The sequence below is a fragment of the Alligator mississippiensis genome, chromosome 2 (genome assembly GCF_030867095.1).
Source record: "Alligator mississippiensis isolate rAllMis1 chromosome 2, rAllMis1, whole genome shotgun sequence".
In the NCBI taxonomy this organism is placed as follows: Eukaryota; Metazoa; Chordata; order Crocodylia; family Alligatoridae; genus Alligator; species Alligator mississippiensis.
In genome coordinates, this window is record NC_081825.1 from 269,422,221 (window position 1) to 269,439,474 (window position 17,254).

At 40.0% G+C, this 17,254-nt stretch overlaps 1 protein-coding gene across 1 annotated transcript in view; it reads left to right on the forward strand.

Annotated features, from left to right (window-relative positions):
* Positions 1 to 313: 313 nt before the first annotated feature.
* Positions 314 to 17,254, forward strand: part of FLRT2 (fibronectin leucine rich transmembrane protein 2) — a 72,023-nt gene continuing 55,082 nt past the window's right edge. The window contains exon 1 of the mRNA XM_006278343.4: positions 314 to 1,239. The gene's annotated coding sequence lies outside the window, so the exon portion shown is untranslated. The remainder of the gene's footprint in view (positions 1,240 to 17,254) is intronic.

A 17,254-nucleotide genomic window follows, 5' to 3' on the forward strand; every position in this document is an offset into this window, starting at 1 on the left:
AGATCAAAGTTCATCATAAAACCGGGGGGGGGGGGGGGGGGAGATAGAGACGCTCATCGGAGGCTCCCTGCACATGCAATAACGCCATGTTGGTGGAGACTCCTATTAAGGGCACCTTTCTTGCAGATTTCAAAGCCCCCCTTGGACAAGAGCTTGCAAAGACCCCTTGAATGGGTCTTATCACTCTGCTCCCAGGCAGCGGCTTCACTGAAGGGTGGCGAGGACACCCTTCCCTGAGCGTCAGCTCTGCCAGCCCTGCCTCCTTTCTCTCTCTCTCTCTCTCTTTTTTTTTTTTTTTTTCTTTGCACAGCTCCCTAGCGAGGGAGAGGGCTGCCATGAGCCCCAGGCCGCAGCTGCAAGCTCCCAGCCCCGCGTGAGCCCGGCCCCGCAGCCCGGAGCCCGGGGCAGGACGGCCGCGGGGAGCCGCCGCTCGCAGAGCCGCTGGCAGCCAGGGATGAGTTAAAAGCCTCGCCTGACTTTGCCTCTTGGAAAGCTTTAGGTTGCAGCCCTGCCTTCCAAGCATTCTTCAGCCCAGAAATGTGGGAGGGACTCCAGGAGAGGGGGGAGAGAGAGATGGCTATCAACTGAATTCATTACTGTAAACATCTCCCTGGGGTGTCAGGCAGGCAGGAGAGAGAGCGGGGGGGAAAAGGCACGACTCACATTCCCGGGGAATAGTCAGATCCGAGGCATCGCTACAGCGCGGAGCAGCCCGCGCCGCCGGAGCCACGGAGAGCTCGGCCCGGGGGGTCCGGAGACTTCTCGGGGTCCCTCCTGTCTCCTCCTCCGGCTCCAGGGAAAGCTGCCGGGCGCGATCCAGCTCCTTCTTCTCTGAACCGGGGGAGGGAGGGCAGAGAAGCGAGGAGAGAAAGTGCGTCGGGGATGCCAGAGCCCTGGGCAGCGCGTTGGAGGAGGAGGTGGAGGAGCAAGGGGGAGGATGATGCCGCTGCCTCGTAGGGGAGGACGGAGAGAGGAGCAGAAGGGATCGCTCCGGAGAGGCAGCACAGGCAAGCGCCAGCCTGCGGGGAAGCGGACCTGCAGGGCGGGCTGGGGCTCCGGCAGCTCCCCGCCTGCACCGCATTGGATACTGCAAAGGGCGACAGCCCCCGCCAGCCCCGCGGACAAGCAGCAGCAGCAGCAGCAGCAGCAGCGCCCGCCGCAAAAGTTTTGGTGCGTGGGGCAAAAGGCGCAGAGGGGGATTATGATCGGTGCCGGACGAGGACTCCCAGAGCCTGCCAGGTAGAGTTAGGATTTCATTTCTCTTCTTGTCCCTGCTCATTCCCGTTCCCGGCACTTTGAAGCTTCAAACCCCTCCCGCCCTCCCCACGGCAACTCAATAGAAGGAGGTAAAGTTAATGATCCGGGATCAGGTTTTGTATCAGAAATATCACCAGCCATCTCAACTGTACGTGTATGTGTGTGTGTGTGTGTGTGTGTGTGCGCGCGCGCGTGTTCTCGGCAGACCCGCACACACGCAGCGGCACGGATGTGGGAACAGTATATGACAAGTGCTCCGAGGGTCTCTCGGCTCTTCACCAGTTTGTGAATTGCAGCTCCGTTGCTGGCCTCTGGTCGGGCTCAATCCGAGTGGATTTGGAAGGGATCGCAAAGCTTGAAGCTTCAGCAGCGCCAGGGATTTTCATGATTCTCTAGAGCCCGGTGGCACCTTAGCATCTTTACAAAAGACCCCCCCCCCCATACACACACACACATCCACGTACCCCAAGATCTCTTCCTGGCAGAGCTTCAGGAAAAGCTGAAAGGAAACATCACGATTTCTAGAGTCCCCTTCAGCTGTAATTTTGGAGTGGTGTGTGTGTGTGGTGGATGCAACCTGATTTTTGGGGAGGAGGGGAAAGGAATCCATTGGGAAAACAGTAACTTTAACGGATAATCTTAGACTGGAAGAAATACTAGATGGCTCACTGATGACAAGCCTAAAGAAACCCAAATGGAACAGGCAAGAGCAGGGAAGGGAACAGTAAATGGCACCAGAATTCATCTCATCCCTATCAATTGTTCCATAAATTGGGGGGGGGAGAAGGGAATTGTCTGGAGAGTTCCAAGTACTCAGCAGCCCCAAGTCATATAGACGATGATCAATGAAAAGCGGAAAAATAAGAATAAAGGAAAGGAGGAAGGGAAAATAGAAAAAAATAAATCAAAGAGCAGAAGAGACCTCTCCAGTGGGAGATAAAAGCCGATTATAAAATCAGCAGCAAACTAAGGGAAAAACCATTCACCTTCTTGTCAGAGTTGAAATCAATCAACAGGAGCTTTTAATTAATTTTAATAAAGGAAATCTGTTTAAAGCTTACAATAAGATCATAAAGTCCAAGTCCAAGGCACAAATCTGTGTAAAAGCCTGTATGGTGTGTAGAAGATGCTGATTAGATTTCTTCAGCTGCTGCTTTTTTGGCCATACAGATCCCTTGCTAAACAGAAAGGAAGAGGTGGGTTGCAGAAGAGATATTTATTAAACCTAGGCAGACTTCTGTATCTCCCTGTCACACACACACAGGTTTATTTACTTCATCTAACTTCTCAGTGCTTGTAAACTAATAAAACCAATTCAGATTTCAAGACTGATCTAATACAAGGAGCGGCAATCCTACAGTCCGCGCCTAGGCAAAACTCCCACGGACTTCATTCATTGACTGCTGTAGTCTCTGCCAAACGCGCCCTTTAGCCAGAGGATCCAGAGGAAACACATTGATAGGAGTATGTATTTTTGGAAAGGAAAAGGAGGGAAAATGTTCTGGCATTTTTCCAAATTGATTTAAGGCTACTGCACCAATAAATCTCTCTTTCTGTTTCTCTCTAAACCCCTTTCTCTCAACCTCTTGAAGAGTCAACATGTGCAGTGCTATCACTGGAGCATGGCCCTGCCTCACCAAGCAAGATACAACAGATGTACTCTAAAAACTCCCATTTCCAAGTTTAAAGGAAGTATGATCATAAAATCCTATAGTTGCTCTTGCTCTGGGAAATAATATATATAAAGAAGAGGAGGCATCCATACGGAAATATTGGAAGAGTTTCAAAATATGTCTGCTATATGCTTCTGCTTTTTGCCTGTGAAAGGACATTGCACATGGACATTGAACTTCTTTTCCATTTGTAGTAGATTTGCCATTTAAAAAATTATTCTCTAGCCAGACATGGTAGCGAGGCTGTTAAGAAATGTGACAGTGCAGGCCAGAAATTGTGTGAGTGGAGCATTTCCAATCACCGTGTCAATATTGTGCTGATAAAATTACCTGATTGAAACTCTCATCAGTGTTCTCCAAAATCCAATCCTGTCACAAAAGAGAACTTGTGTTGGAATGCACGTCGTGTTCAGAAGGGATCCATCCTTCCTCTCTTTTCTTTACATACACACCCTGTATTTCATCTGATGTGATTTTATCTGTGTTTGCCTTTGAGGGTCTGGATCTAATCTGAGCACTGTTACAAGTCACATTTATATCCTGGCCTGCTGGATAGTTTGATTTAGGATTTAGATGTATCTCCCTAAAGCAACCTTATACCCTCCAAGTTGGAATCTGCATTACATAGGCTATGGTTTCAGTCGAGAATCAGGAATGTGCTAGTCTTTAATTGCTTAAAATAGCAAATAGCTAAAGTGCAGGATCTCATCATGTCTGACTTGTCCATCCCTTCTTAAAGGGAGGGTAGTGTGTGTATGTGTGTGTGTGTGTGGGGGGGGGGGTCTGCACTTTACAAACTCCAGAAAACCCACACAGAAATTCATATATGCCACTATATCAGGCTTTTTATGAACTGCACTTCTCAACTTTTGGTTTAATAAGCTGGAAAGAGGGCATACTTAAGATAATATTGTTTCTGTGAAGATGAAAGTTTCCTTAATCATCTCTGCTACCTCGTCTTTAATCTCACACTGGATTCCTTTTCTCACTAGATTACTTTCATATAAGTTTGTGGCTTCTACCACACTGATTCAAATTCAGTCCATTAGTGACCTCTATCTGTGAGAAGTGTACAATCAATGGTGGTTTTTTCCTCTCTTTTCTTCTTGAAAGCAGATTGAAAATAGTCTGTGAATTACTTTTCTTTTTCATACCTGCAAATCACCTCACCTGCAACCTCCAGAAGTAGTGTGCTCTATTGGCAATGTAATTTAAGAACATTTTGAACAAACAGACAAACAAAAAAAAAATCAACTCTAAATAAGTACCAATAACTTCAAGAACACTAGGCATCTAAGACAGCTGTTCCAGGGAGGAATGATAATATGATCAGCATTCATGAAAAGGAGGATTAAGTATTAGTCAAGGCTAATAATGAAAGCAATGCATTTTTGTCCACCTGATGTTTAAAAAACCCTCTCAATTGTAAGTGAAATGTTATTGCCCCTGAGTGCTTACATAACAACTAAAACTTGAAACAGACACTCAGACCAGATATACTGTAAATAGACTTTATAGTATCAGTGTGTTCTTTAAAAAGAGAAAAAAATGCAGCTGGGTCTAAATTAGGAATACATGCTGGAAAGCAGTGATGGGGAGCCGGGTGGCTTTATAAACAGATGGTATCTTTTAGGGGTTTATTAAAGCCAGCTTCCCAATACTAATTTCTCTCTTGTTCATATCCACATCTATATTTCATGTTTTAGTTAATTACTGTGAACAGCAGTTGAGAACTTAAGAGCAGCATATTAGATTGGTGGGAGAATAGCATTGTTTGACACAGTTTGCAAATATAATGTTGTCAGGTGTTTCTTTTTTCCCCTTTTGGGCAGGAGCCATTCTGGAATTTTTGTTTGTTTACTCACTAAAGAAACTGAAAGAGTTCAAATTGCCTTAGAGATATATGCAAAATTGTATTTTCTTTTGGAAAATGTTATGATTTTTTGAAAGAGTGGAAAGGTACCCTATCTAGTTATTATTTTGGCAAAGGCTAAAATAACATACACTGAAGATATGATGTTTAATTCCCACAGCACAGTGTGTGACCTATCCCTTTCAATTAACTGAGTTTTCTTAAAAGAAAAGGAACCATAGAAAGAGTCCTGAAACCCTATTCTTTGGAAGGATTGCTTTATTTATTTATTTATGTATTTTTCTCAGAAAACAAAATCATCTAATCCACTGTTTGTAACTGTGGAATTATTTTAATGAAAATTGTTTCCTCTTAAATAAATCTCAGTTGCAACAAGCAGTGAAATCTCAAAATGGTGTAACAAATTTGTGATTTTATGTGGATGGTCAAATTGTTGGACCCTTCCCATACCTTTCCATTTTTATTATTGCTCTACATAAGTAGCAGTCTTTATTTTCCTTTGATTCTTCCTTATGACGTGGCCCTTTGAACTGAATCAAATCTAAACACCAGCAACCTTTTTAAACAAATCCATCGCATTCTGCTCAGGATTCCAGAAAACTTAATGATTCATAAAGAGATCTGTAAAACATCTTAAAAAAAAAGAAATCTTGTGCTTGTAGTTTTGCTACATAAAGGTCTGTATATTATACTTCAACTTAGAATTGTGTTATTTATTTAAAGAAACCTTCTCCAACTTAGTTTAATGTGAAGGTGTGTTTACATAAGTGTGTAGACTCTAGTGTTTCTGCTTCATTCAAGAGAACAATATTGTTGAAACGGAGAACCCCCCCCCCCAGACTTTACTCCAGCAAAACTCCTAGACACTTCAAGCAACTCGGGATAGGGCTTGCTGGCGGGCTCAAACTTGACTGGTTCTGAACTCACTTCAGCCCCTAATTAATGGAGTGGAAAATAAAAGGTGCTCTGCATCTTACAGAAAATGATTGGCACTTTGCAAGACCTGGCCCTTTAAAGAATGAGCACCAAAAATCATGGATTTCAAGTCAAAAGATCACTTTCATAATTATTAATCACTGGCCAGCTATTCAACTGATAAATTAATAAACTAATTGTCTGTGACAGTTATGGGTTAAAGACCACAATCATACAAACTGAAACAAAAAGAATCATTTTGAAATTTATTTGGGGTGAAACCTTTATAAAGCCTAGATAATCTAAGGTCTGATCCAACATACACTTACTTTTGTGAGACCTGATCCTAAGTGAGAGTGTTCAGACGACCCATAGATTCCTTCATTATTGCACTTCTCAACACATTTTATATGGACTACTTAGATTGTCTTTGTTTTGTTTTACTTTGTAAACAAAGTATTTTTATTAATTTTTTGGATATTTTAATTAGGATCCTGTCTACCCTTCCTCAAAAAATGAACCCCAAACCTGACAGACATCAAATGCATTTCCCTTTGACGAGCTAGTGGCTATGATAAAATTAAGTCAAGTCTATTATATACTTTTTTGGGGTTGCATTTTGATCAACATCAGTGAGTACGAGTGAAAAGTACAAGCCATAAGATTACAGAATATAGTCCTCAACACAGTTGCTCGTACAGCTGTACAGCCTGTACGCACAGTGATTTCTGCCTTCAGCAATATCTGTGCTAGTTGGTACTAGGCATTTGTCATGCAGTACCGCTATAAAATGTACACAAATATTACATGACCCATTGAAACCAGCAAAGGTCACAGTCCTGAATGGAAAGCATTATCAACACCTTATCAGGAGTGCAATAGATTCGTTCTGTAAGGTAATGTCATTCCCAGCTGCACTTGGCAGTTCATGTCACTGCTTAACCAAAAAACCAACAGGGGAAGTTAAATTAAAGAAAATGTTTCACTTCTTCACCACAGTCCCTGTCCAACAAAAATAATTCAAAAGTAGTTTGAATAGTTCCATAGCAATAAATGAGATGTCTCTGATTAATACTTATTGCTTGCATGGGTAATAGTCTTTTCATAAGACTCTGGACTGTGGACCAAGGTTGCAAAGTTTCTAGTGCTCTCACATCTCAGGTGGGATTGGGCCTCTTATGTGTATTATTAATATGTCACCTATATTTATGTGTTCCTTCTCTTGGTGATTATTCATGTACAAAGGGCTTGCTTACATACAAATGTTATTCTTTTAACTGTAAAATTAAAGATGGAACAATTCTAACATTGTGACTCCAGTTATATCCACGTAGTTTATTCTCATAAAGGCATAGAAAAAGTCATAGTGGCACAAGATACATTTATACTAATACCACTGTGTTGACACTAGGGTTTAGACTAGTAAAACAGTTAATAAAATATCAGGCCCCCAAAGAACACAGTTATATGGGTACAAATGCTGTGTATAGATCAGACAATATTTTTGCAAACCCTAATGGGGGGGAGGTGTATACATATACATATACATATACATATACATATACATATACATATACAGTGAGTAAGTAATCAGTATCCGGTATCCGATTTTGTGTTTGGAATGTTGTTTGTTAAAAAAAGTGAAGTGTTTCAAAAATTGGGAACATAGGTCAGAAATATTTTAGCATCTCCTTATACTTTATCCTGGATGCAGGCCAAGGAAAGACAGTGACTCCAACACCACTGGTACCCCATTGTCTGCATGTGTATTCTTGATGAGACAGCTACGTAAGATCAGATCCTGTTTGTCTTGCTTTAGGGAGGCACCCCATTTAAAGAAATGGTAGAACAGAACTTGTCAGTTTCTTTATCCTTAACCACTTAGTCTTTAGGGATACTTACAAGTTTTGTCAGACTGACATTTATTTCCTAAACTGTATCAGTTGGAAAGTTAATGATCACTTTCTAATAAATAAGTAGCCCGGCAATGTCTGTAGTTTTATCATTTCACTACCTAAAATGTTTGCTTTGCATCATGGGGTTTAGAAGACTCCAACCTAATGTATTAATGGCCCACATGCATATTGCATTTGTTACTGATTTACTATGAGTAGGCCCTATGTTATTAATTGAGTCACGGAAGTTAGAGATGAACAAGACCTATTAGGTCATCTAGTTCACCCTCTAACAGCTCAGGATTTTCCCCTGCAGTATTTTCCTTGGTAAACTGTCCTGTCTTGTTTTAAATGTCTCAAGAGATTTCACCTGAGACATTTTGTCTTCTAAAGTACCCAGAGGAAATGAATTTCACTTTTTCCATTTGTTTCCTATTGTGCATTCAAAAAGTGCTACTGTCCAGGATGCTACATTTCAGTACCTTTAAAATGAAATAAGCAAAGGCCAGGCTAAAAACAGTTACCTAATGTTGCAGATGAGTACACTCTGAATGAATTTAACAGCATAGAGAAAAAGAAGAAAAAAGAAAAAAAAAGTTAATCTCAACAGCATTGCTACATTCTTTGTATCAATTTGTATGTGCCCAACAGTGATCTTTGAAATAGCTCATTCTGGCTCTGTGCCATATTGCTCAATGAAGAGGATTTTTTTTAAGTTGATCTTCAGTTCAGCAGTAAATTGTAAAATGCATCATGCCAGGCATAGTCTTTTTTTATTTGAGAAATTACTTTCATCATTTGGAAAAAAAAATAATTTCAGTGCCTTTTGCTTTACCAGTGGTATATAACACAATAACAGTCTTTAGTCAGAGAGAAAAGTGTCTACTATTACAGCTCTGAAAATGGTTAGGCAATAAGGAAACACAATGGACGTTTCTCTCTTTCAAATTCATACTTTGAATGCTACAAACAGTGCCAGGTCTCCCATCACCACCTAAAGACTGTTTTCATAGTCTCTGCGGCAGATCAGCTGACAGTACTGTTGCTTTAATTGCTTTATTCATGTGCTGCTTAAAGAATATCTTCTAGGTATGCAATATTGTGTATAAAGAATTACCTATGTGTATATACTTAGGTATACATGCTTACAAACCACACACAAATGCATCTCCACACAGAAGCAAGAAACCCTTTGAGAGATTCTGAATGGCAAAGGACCACTGAGCAAGTTCATTTCCTTGTGATTTTGCAGACTAATTAGCTCATATCTACCATCAAACATTTTATTGGACTAGGTGTGACAGGGGAATTAGTGATATCACAGAATTTAGAACTGGAAAAGACCTATTCGATTTTCTAATCTGTTTGCAGTTCTCCTCTCCCTTACTGTTGTGCTTAAAACAGGTTTGTTCCCAAAAGCAATAATGCTTTATCTAGTACAGTTTGTAGTGACTTATGAAGCTGCATTATTACCATTTTATATGGAAGATACTGGCTCTGTGGATCCACCTTGTTACACTGGTATATCAATAGTGTCCCTCAGACATTGTAGAGAATTATACAAAATAAATACCAGTGTGAGAGAGCGGTGAATCAAGCTCTAGTGATACCTTAAGGCTAACAAGATCATTGTTTTCATTCTGCATGGAGATATTCTGATGATCGATAACTTTTAGTCTAGGTACAGACATTCAAAAAGACCATGGTGGAATTGATCTAAGTTACATGATTTTCTGTAAGCATAATTTAGATCAGCACCAAACAGAATGTGCATTTGCCCTATGGGTTTGGGGTTTGTTTTTTTTGGGGGGGGGTAGCAAATCTTAGACCAATTTCTTCCATTTTAAAGCAGTCTGTGCACACAATACTTCTGCTGTGCATATAGACAGATTTTGTGCACCGCACTTCTGTTCTGTTGCAAGTATAGATTAGTTTCTAATCACCTACACTGGTAAAAGTTTAATGTCTGTACCTGGCCTTAAAGTTAATATTTAGTATCCAATGCAATTTCTGGATATACATTCTGTTACCACAGAAGATAAACACTCTGCTCTAGTGTCAGATCCACACAGAGGACCTTTATAAATATGGAATAAATGGCATGTTAGAGTTTCTGCCAGCAACCCTGGCAATAAAACTATGGATCTACCCAGATTCTCTTTTCCTGCAAAAGTCTCTTATTAGCAAACTATCCATACACTCCAATGTGTTGTGACTGTTGATTTACAGGCAGGGGGGCTGTTTGACTAAAAGTAGTCAGATGTGCATAAGCATAAATAGGTTAAGTGCTAGCAACTGATCTGAGTAGACCCTGACCTACTATAAGATTCAGCCACTAACTTAAGGATAAGGAGCTCTCCAGCTGGAATTGTTTGGCTGGTGTTCTTTGCCCTTCATTTATCCAAAGTTGCAAATGTATAAGTTAGCTTGTACAGACAGGCAATAATGACTCTGAATTTCATGAACACTCATCTTTCCATGACATTGATGGAAATGCTATTGAATCAAATGCATTGGTATTCTAATTATGATTCTGTTATTCAGAGCTTCCCTTAGGCCATCAATATCTCATATGCGATCATATTTTACAAGCAGCAAGCTGATGGCTTGGTTATACATGTGCTGATGAAGAGATGATGTCCCACATCCTAACTGACTCTTTGTATATAGATGATCCTCTTCAAATACAGAGTAAAAGAATAATCACAGGTGAATTTCAGATAATATCAGTCCCAGTTCACAGGCTACTTTGTATTATATTTGTTGAGGCAATGTACAGTGATCCTGAGAAGATGTGTTTAATCACAGCCCTATTTCTTGTCTTTGGTTGAATGAGAACCATATTAGACAGGAGATTACTTCTTTTAACCCCTCCCATGCTAGGCAGAAAGAGTACCTGTTGTGCCCTGGAAGAGAACAAAGGCTGGAGACAGCATTTCATGCTCTTCAAAATGTAAAATGTCTACTCTTTTGCACTAGCTGGGGTACTTGTATTTCCAGAAGTGTATTATCATTTAGATGGCGAAGCTCCGACTTTTTTACACAAGGCACAGTACAGGCTGACACAAGGCCACTTTGGAAGTGTTCAGCTTCTTTGGAGACATCCAGCCAAAAGGATATCTTTAACAAAGCTCCTAGTTCTGCAGAGCAAAGGGTAACTGCTAGGGGTATTTAGAACCTAAAGTTAGATTTTGTAAAAATAGGATTTTATAAATCCTAAGAAAAATGCAAGTTTCAGTGATTTTTATTTACCTTTCCAAAAAAACAAGCTTTTATTTGGTTTAAATATTGCCTGTATTGTGTGTTTAACCCCAAAATTACAGCATTGTGCAAAAGCAGGATGAGAGCCAGCAGGGAAAAGTGACTAGAGAATGACCAGGAAAAAACAGGAAGAATGTGAGTAATCTATGATTAAAATACAAGGATAAACAATTAGCTTTCAGAGAAATAAGGACATCAGTTTCCTAACAATCACAGTTTTAATTAACCATATTGGTCAAATCTTCATTCCCATGAAAAAGAAATGGGTGGAGACAGGAGAGAAAGAAAGGTCTGTGAGGTTCCCCTAGACCATTCTCCTAAGGAACAAGAGCACATAGATGCTAAATCAAAGCGAAAAGGATCTTAGATTTATTAACTTCAGATCTGAGTCCTCATGAGATTGGTGAGCAATTGTGTATTCTCCTCACTCCCCCATACCCCACACCGCTAAGCCATAAACTCATTTTCTTAAGATCTAAGTGCAAAAAGTCCACCCTGCATATGTGTATGAAAGGGAAGTGATCAGGCTCATTATAGTTAAAACATGCTGTTTTAAAATTCATAGTTGACCACCTGATTGCATTTTATAGATTCAGTTATCCTATGTCACTCACTTGACATGGGCCAGAGTTCTATTGTATTATACTGAAAAAATGAGTTAGAAGAAAGACAGGGATAGTATGGCTAGCCACATGATGAAAATGGCATTATAATTTTAATCTGCTGTTTCTGTTTACAAGTAAATTGCTAAAGGAAATGATCATCCTACACTTAAACAAAGTAAAGTTATGCTGCATACCATTTCATTAGCATATCCATGATGTCCTGTTGATTAAAACACTGGTACCTCAAACACTGATCAGATTCTACAAGGATGTTACAAGCTATTTTTTCCCTTGCAGCTGAAGGTGAGATAGAACCTGACACTGAAGTGTAAACATAGTAAGGTGATGAAAAGTTGTTCATGAAACAGATTAAATTTATGGAGGTTATAGAAACCCTCAATGGATACATACAGGTGTTACATTGAGAATGACCTAACCAGGATTACATTGATCTAAATACCTAGTTGTGCAGGCATTCAGAGGGGTTAGTTCAGCCAAAAAATGGAGGTGCAACTAACTTAGGTCAAGAAATGGTTAACCCAGTCTAGGAAAAGGTTAACCTGATCTTGAGAATGCATAGCCTGGGGGTCTGGAAAACCCCAGCTACTCACCCTATCCCCAGGGCTGTGCTACCTCCACCTCCCAACAGGTTGTCTTGCCAGCAGACCACAAACTTGGCAACTGACCCCAGACCCACCTAAACATAAAGTAAGCAACCTAAGCATAAACCGGATGTGGGGAACATTTATATATATCCTTTATCATGTGTGAAGGTCTAAATCTCCCTGTCTCTGAAGCCCAGACCCTCACTTCTGACATGTTATGGGTATTTAGGATCAAAGAAACAGGCTTCAAGGGTAAGGGTCATCCTAGGGATTGGTGTACCTACTGTATGAATGTGTATATTTTTGCATGTTGTATATGTTACCCAGGGGATATCAGTAATGTCTGAGGCAATATGTAAGTTTACTTAGTATTTCCTGTGCCAAACAGTCCTGAAAAGAGTATAGCATAGAGTCTGATCAGGATTCAATTTTCAGGACTGTGAAAAAGGTCAGAGGCAAAAACTCCAGTGGAAAGGTGGCTTTTTGTGGGCTAACCCGTCATGCTTTGAGATCAAGATTCCATTAGAAGGTAAAACACAAGACAGATGAGTTTGGCTTGCCTCAGTCAAGCCTCAGGTGGCTATTTGAGTCCATGGGGAAAAAAGTGGACAAACTGGCATTGTTGGACAGATTCAGGACAGATGTGGAACTGAGTTACATTGACAGAACTGCCTCAGGAAACCTATACTGCCTAATCATTTTATTCCTCACTCGTTATTTGTCTCCTTTCTTCACAAGCACTAAAATTTACCTGAAAGCATTTAAAAAAATCTTTTTATAGATTCATAGGGAACAGATTTTGGCATGTTTGCAAGTCTCCTATAAGATACTTCATGAAAGAAAGTGCAAAGTGATGACTAACACAATATCTAGTATATTTTTTCTATTAATATATTTTTCTTTTGTTCAACAAAGTATTGTATCTTTTGACACAGATTTCATAAAACAGTTTGTAACAATATATTTAAGGCTCACTCATGGATCCAGATAACTAAGGACATCTCCCCTGGGATATGAAACCTTTAAGTTTCTCCCAGCTGAAATGCAGCCCACAGTTGAAACCAATAGTTACTGAAATTATTTCTATCTGATGGCTACCAGGTGGTCTGAATGAAATGAATAGTAGTCTCAAGTCTTTTCCTGTTGGATAAAACATTCTCCATTAGTTGATGCATTAATTGGGCCTTGTTTTCCAGGTCACCATGGAAAGTACAAAGATTGATTAAGTAAATAAAATGAACCATCCTTTACCTTCAAGTCCTTTCTCCTTCTGTTTGTATTATTTGTCGTCTCTATGGGTCCCAGCTAAGATCAGGGCCCCATTTTGTTAGGCATTATGTAAATGCATAAAAAAATACAGGCCATGCACCAAAAATATTAACACTTATATAGTCGAGCCAAAGGTTTGGAGAAAGGACATATTGAAAATATAGAAACCCATATTTAATGAAAGGAGAACCAAGGCATAAATAGAGTAAGTGACTTATCCAGCACCACAGAAGGATTGATGGTTAACTTGTGTAAAAGAGCATAGTCCTCAGGGCTATACCAGCTTATGATAGTTGGATATCTGAACCTGGCAGAAGTAAAAACTGAACCCATACCAGCATCTGAGCTATATAAGCCCAGCCCTCTATCTTTATGTGTATTTGCAGGGGAAAGAGGGTCACAGTTTTGAAGGTTGCACTGCCATTGTTTGTGCCCTAGACATCCTTTGAACAAATAGAGAACTGTCAACTGTATAGCTGAAAAGACAGATATTATCATTCTTTCACAACAAACACAATGAAGAAGAATATTTTTGATGTCTGTTTTGTGTGGGCTAAATCTTTTCCCTGTTTTTATAGGTCACAAGCTTAGGTAGATGCAGGAACTCCCGTGGTAGAGATCTAAAACCAAACTCTGCCCTAGCTGCTTTTTGGGTAGCTTTGTAGTTTCAGTTACAAAATGCAGAATTTAATAATGTAATTTATTGAGGGACCTAGTCTTTATTTTAATTCATGTTTCTCCTATTACTATTAGAGCAACAGCAGGACTTTTTGCAACTGACATATTTTCCATGACATTGTTCAGACTCCATCAGATGCTATATGTAATGAATCTTACTTCTTCTATGCATCAGACCAGCATGGCCATGTAATAAGCCTCTGAAATATTTACCAGACTAACCTTCATCTCTGTGTGACAGAAGACTACAGGCATAATGTTTTTTATCAATGCAGCTCTAGACATTTGGCACTTGCATTAAATTTTAACTGATCGGTTTTAGTGAATTAAATACTTTCTCCTGCTACAGCAATACTCTACTGAAGGGGATGTGGGATAATAACAGATGTCCTCAATTGGTTTGCCACTTCCTTTTACTTCAATTAAGACTGTACATGTCTATATTCTGATACTGGAGTCACTGAACTTGAGATATGAACAGTGTGAGCAACTTGCTATTACGGTGCTAAAGATAATACAGATGCCAATATCACAGAAAAACTTGCTGCTGCTTTGCCAGAGAATGTTTAACCTTACAATTTACAGCAAGACGTGTACTGTTGTCCTGAAACAAAGTGGGAATCAAAGTATGGGTTAGCTGGTAGCTGATGAGGTGCCTTAGCAGATAAAATACTAGTTGTTCTTTGCCATCAGAAACTTCAGTAATACCCTAGGAAACAGTTATTATATGAAAATATATATTAGGAAATTTTGATTCAGTATTGCTGGCATAAAAAACTATGTTTTGCAGTGAAGACTAAAATGATTGTAGAAATAATGGGTCATTTTCTATTCTGTTCTATTTGAGGCCTTTAGATGTTATTAATCATTGTAGGTTTTAAAGCCTCTTCGCAAAGCTGTAGTGTGCAAAGCCATAGTAGTGGATTACCATGGTATCTCAATGGACTCTCTTTCAACCAGAAGATAATTAATATATAGGATGGGAGACTCATGGATACAGTTCAGCAGTTTTAAACCCTGGACAACCCCTTTGAAACTGAAATTTAGGGCACAATTTACCAGTAACAATTATTTGTGAGAGCATGGATAATCTTTATACAAAGAGTAAACTCATATGTGTGAACGGTCAGGATGAAGAGTTAAATATCAAAATAAGATCAATTGTGCAGCAAGTAAGAGCAGTGACTAAAGGTGTGAACCAAGAGTAAGTCACCTAGACCTGAACCAGGAGGGGGGTTTGTTTTGGTTTGTTTTTTGTTTGTTTTTTGTTTTTAAGGAAATTTTTTCGTGTTCTAAGCCAAATCAGCAAAATCAATTCCAAATCTGTGAGTCATTCAAGAAACATATGTGGCCCTACTACCAGCAAACATCTTCCACCTCAGCTTGGGGCTTCAGATGTTTCCAAATCATTTGTCGTGCATCCTATGTGCAGGCCCAAGCCCAGAGGCTTAGGGTTCGGATGCCCCCGAGTTTTGCTTGTCCTCAGCCATATGGCTGCAGAAGCAAGGTAGGGAGGAGTCTCCCAGTTCCATAAAGTGGGTGTAAAGCCAAGATCTTCCCACTGGAAATGAAAGTGGGAGGTTAACTATACATTACCTCCATGGGTGCTACACTGTGCCAGGAAAGCAGTTATCCCCAGTGACTAGGAAAACCGCCTGAGCGGTCATGGTATTTCCCCTGCCAGATAGGTACATGCAACAGTTTGCCACTGCCAGGAACAGCATGTGTAGCTATTTGCTTTCTCCAGGAACCATGTGGGGAGCATGATGTAAGTAACTCAGGGTAGGGAGAAGGGTGGATGGGATCAGGTGAAAATGGGGTGGGGAAGGTTAGTAAGTCTTCCAGGTAGCGAGGATGGTAGGTCCAGAGGGTGGGTTGGTAGGACTGGGGTGGGGAGGACTGGTGGATCCCAAAAGGGAGTTCCTAATTTGTACTGTTTTAAAACTAGAAGATTCATTGCAGTAAAACCAGCTAGTTTACATGGTTACGTTCTCTGGTCCTTACAAAGATTAGGGTTTGCAACTAGGGGTCACATATAATCGCGACACACAGCTATGTAGGACCATGAAGGAGCCCAATTTTATTTCAGAGGGCTCCAGTTCTCCAGTCAGCTGCCTAGGACAGTGATGTGCTCCAGCTGAGTGGAGTAATGGCACCCTTGGAAAAAAAAGCCACGACAAGCCGCAGAGCTGTTCATCCTTCACTCAGCAACCTGCTGCAAATTAAGCAGATTATGAACCACCTGGATAAAAATGATCCAGATTCTACTCTGTCTCTCTGTCTTTTATAACCCAAGATATAACAAAACCCATTTTTTTCCTGCCAAGATAAAAGAGAAATGGCTACAAGGACCTGTGATTCTATTCTTTCAAATATTTTTTTATTAAGAGAGCTATGCTAGGGAGGCATCTATAGGATTAGAAATAGCTATAGGTTCAAAGCTGGTTTAATGTTGAGTGTTAAGAGGAGGATGCTCTAATAAGAGACAATTTTTTTTTCTTCTTTTTCTTAATTCTAAAAGTTTACTTCTCCGGTTCATAGCATATTGCTTGCTTTGCAAGCATTTCCCTTAATGGAGCTTCCTCTTACTATATATATGCATGCTTACTTGGTGGAACAAAACAACAAGAATCTTAATTTCCTTTACTTCCTAATATGCACTGCACCACGGAGAATGCAATGAAGTGGATAAAACACCTTCCTCATTATTGCACATTACTTGCCTGATACAAATGAAAACTGTATATAACTAAAATATTCTGAGACTTCAAGTTCTCATAAAGGCAAAGAGGCTGATAGGGACAGAAATTAAGGTAGGGAATTGAAAACCAGAGTATGATTAATGGGACCTATATCAAGAATCTTCTCTTAATTATACCAATATACATGTGGATTAACTGTAATGAAGTTAGTGGGACTATTTGAGATTTATACAGCTATACACGAGGCAAGAATCTTTTATTTTCAAATCTTCATTTAAAGAATATGCAGAAAGGAGTTTAGGGATCTCAAGCCAGGTGACAGTGATTACTTATCTACCTCCAAAAATGCAATATAATGTTGACTGAATGGTCCATTGTCTGCAGAATAGACCCAGAACTACCAAAGATCAGGATTATATTGAAGGGATCAAACTGTGATAAAAAAAAAAGCAGCACTTTATCATATGGCTTCAGCCAATTCTTAATTTATACCTGACACTATTGCCCAGAGGAGCTCCTAT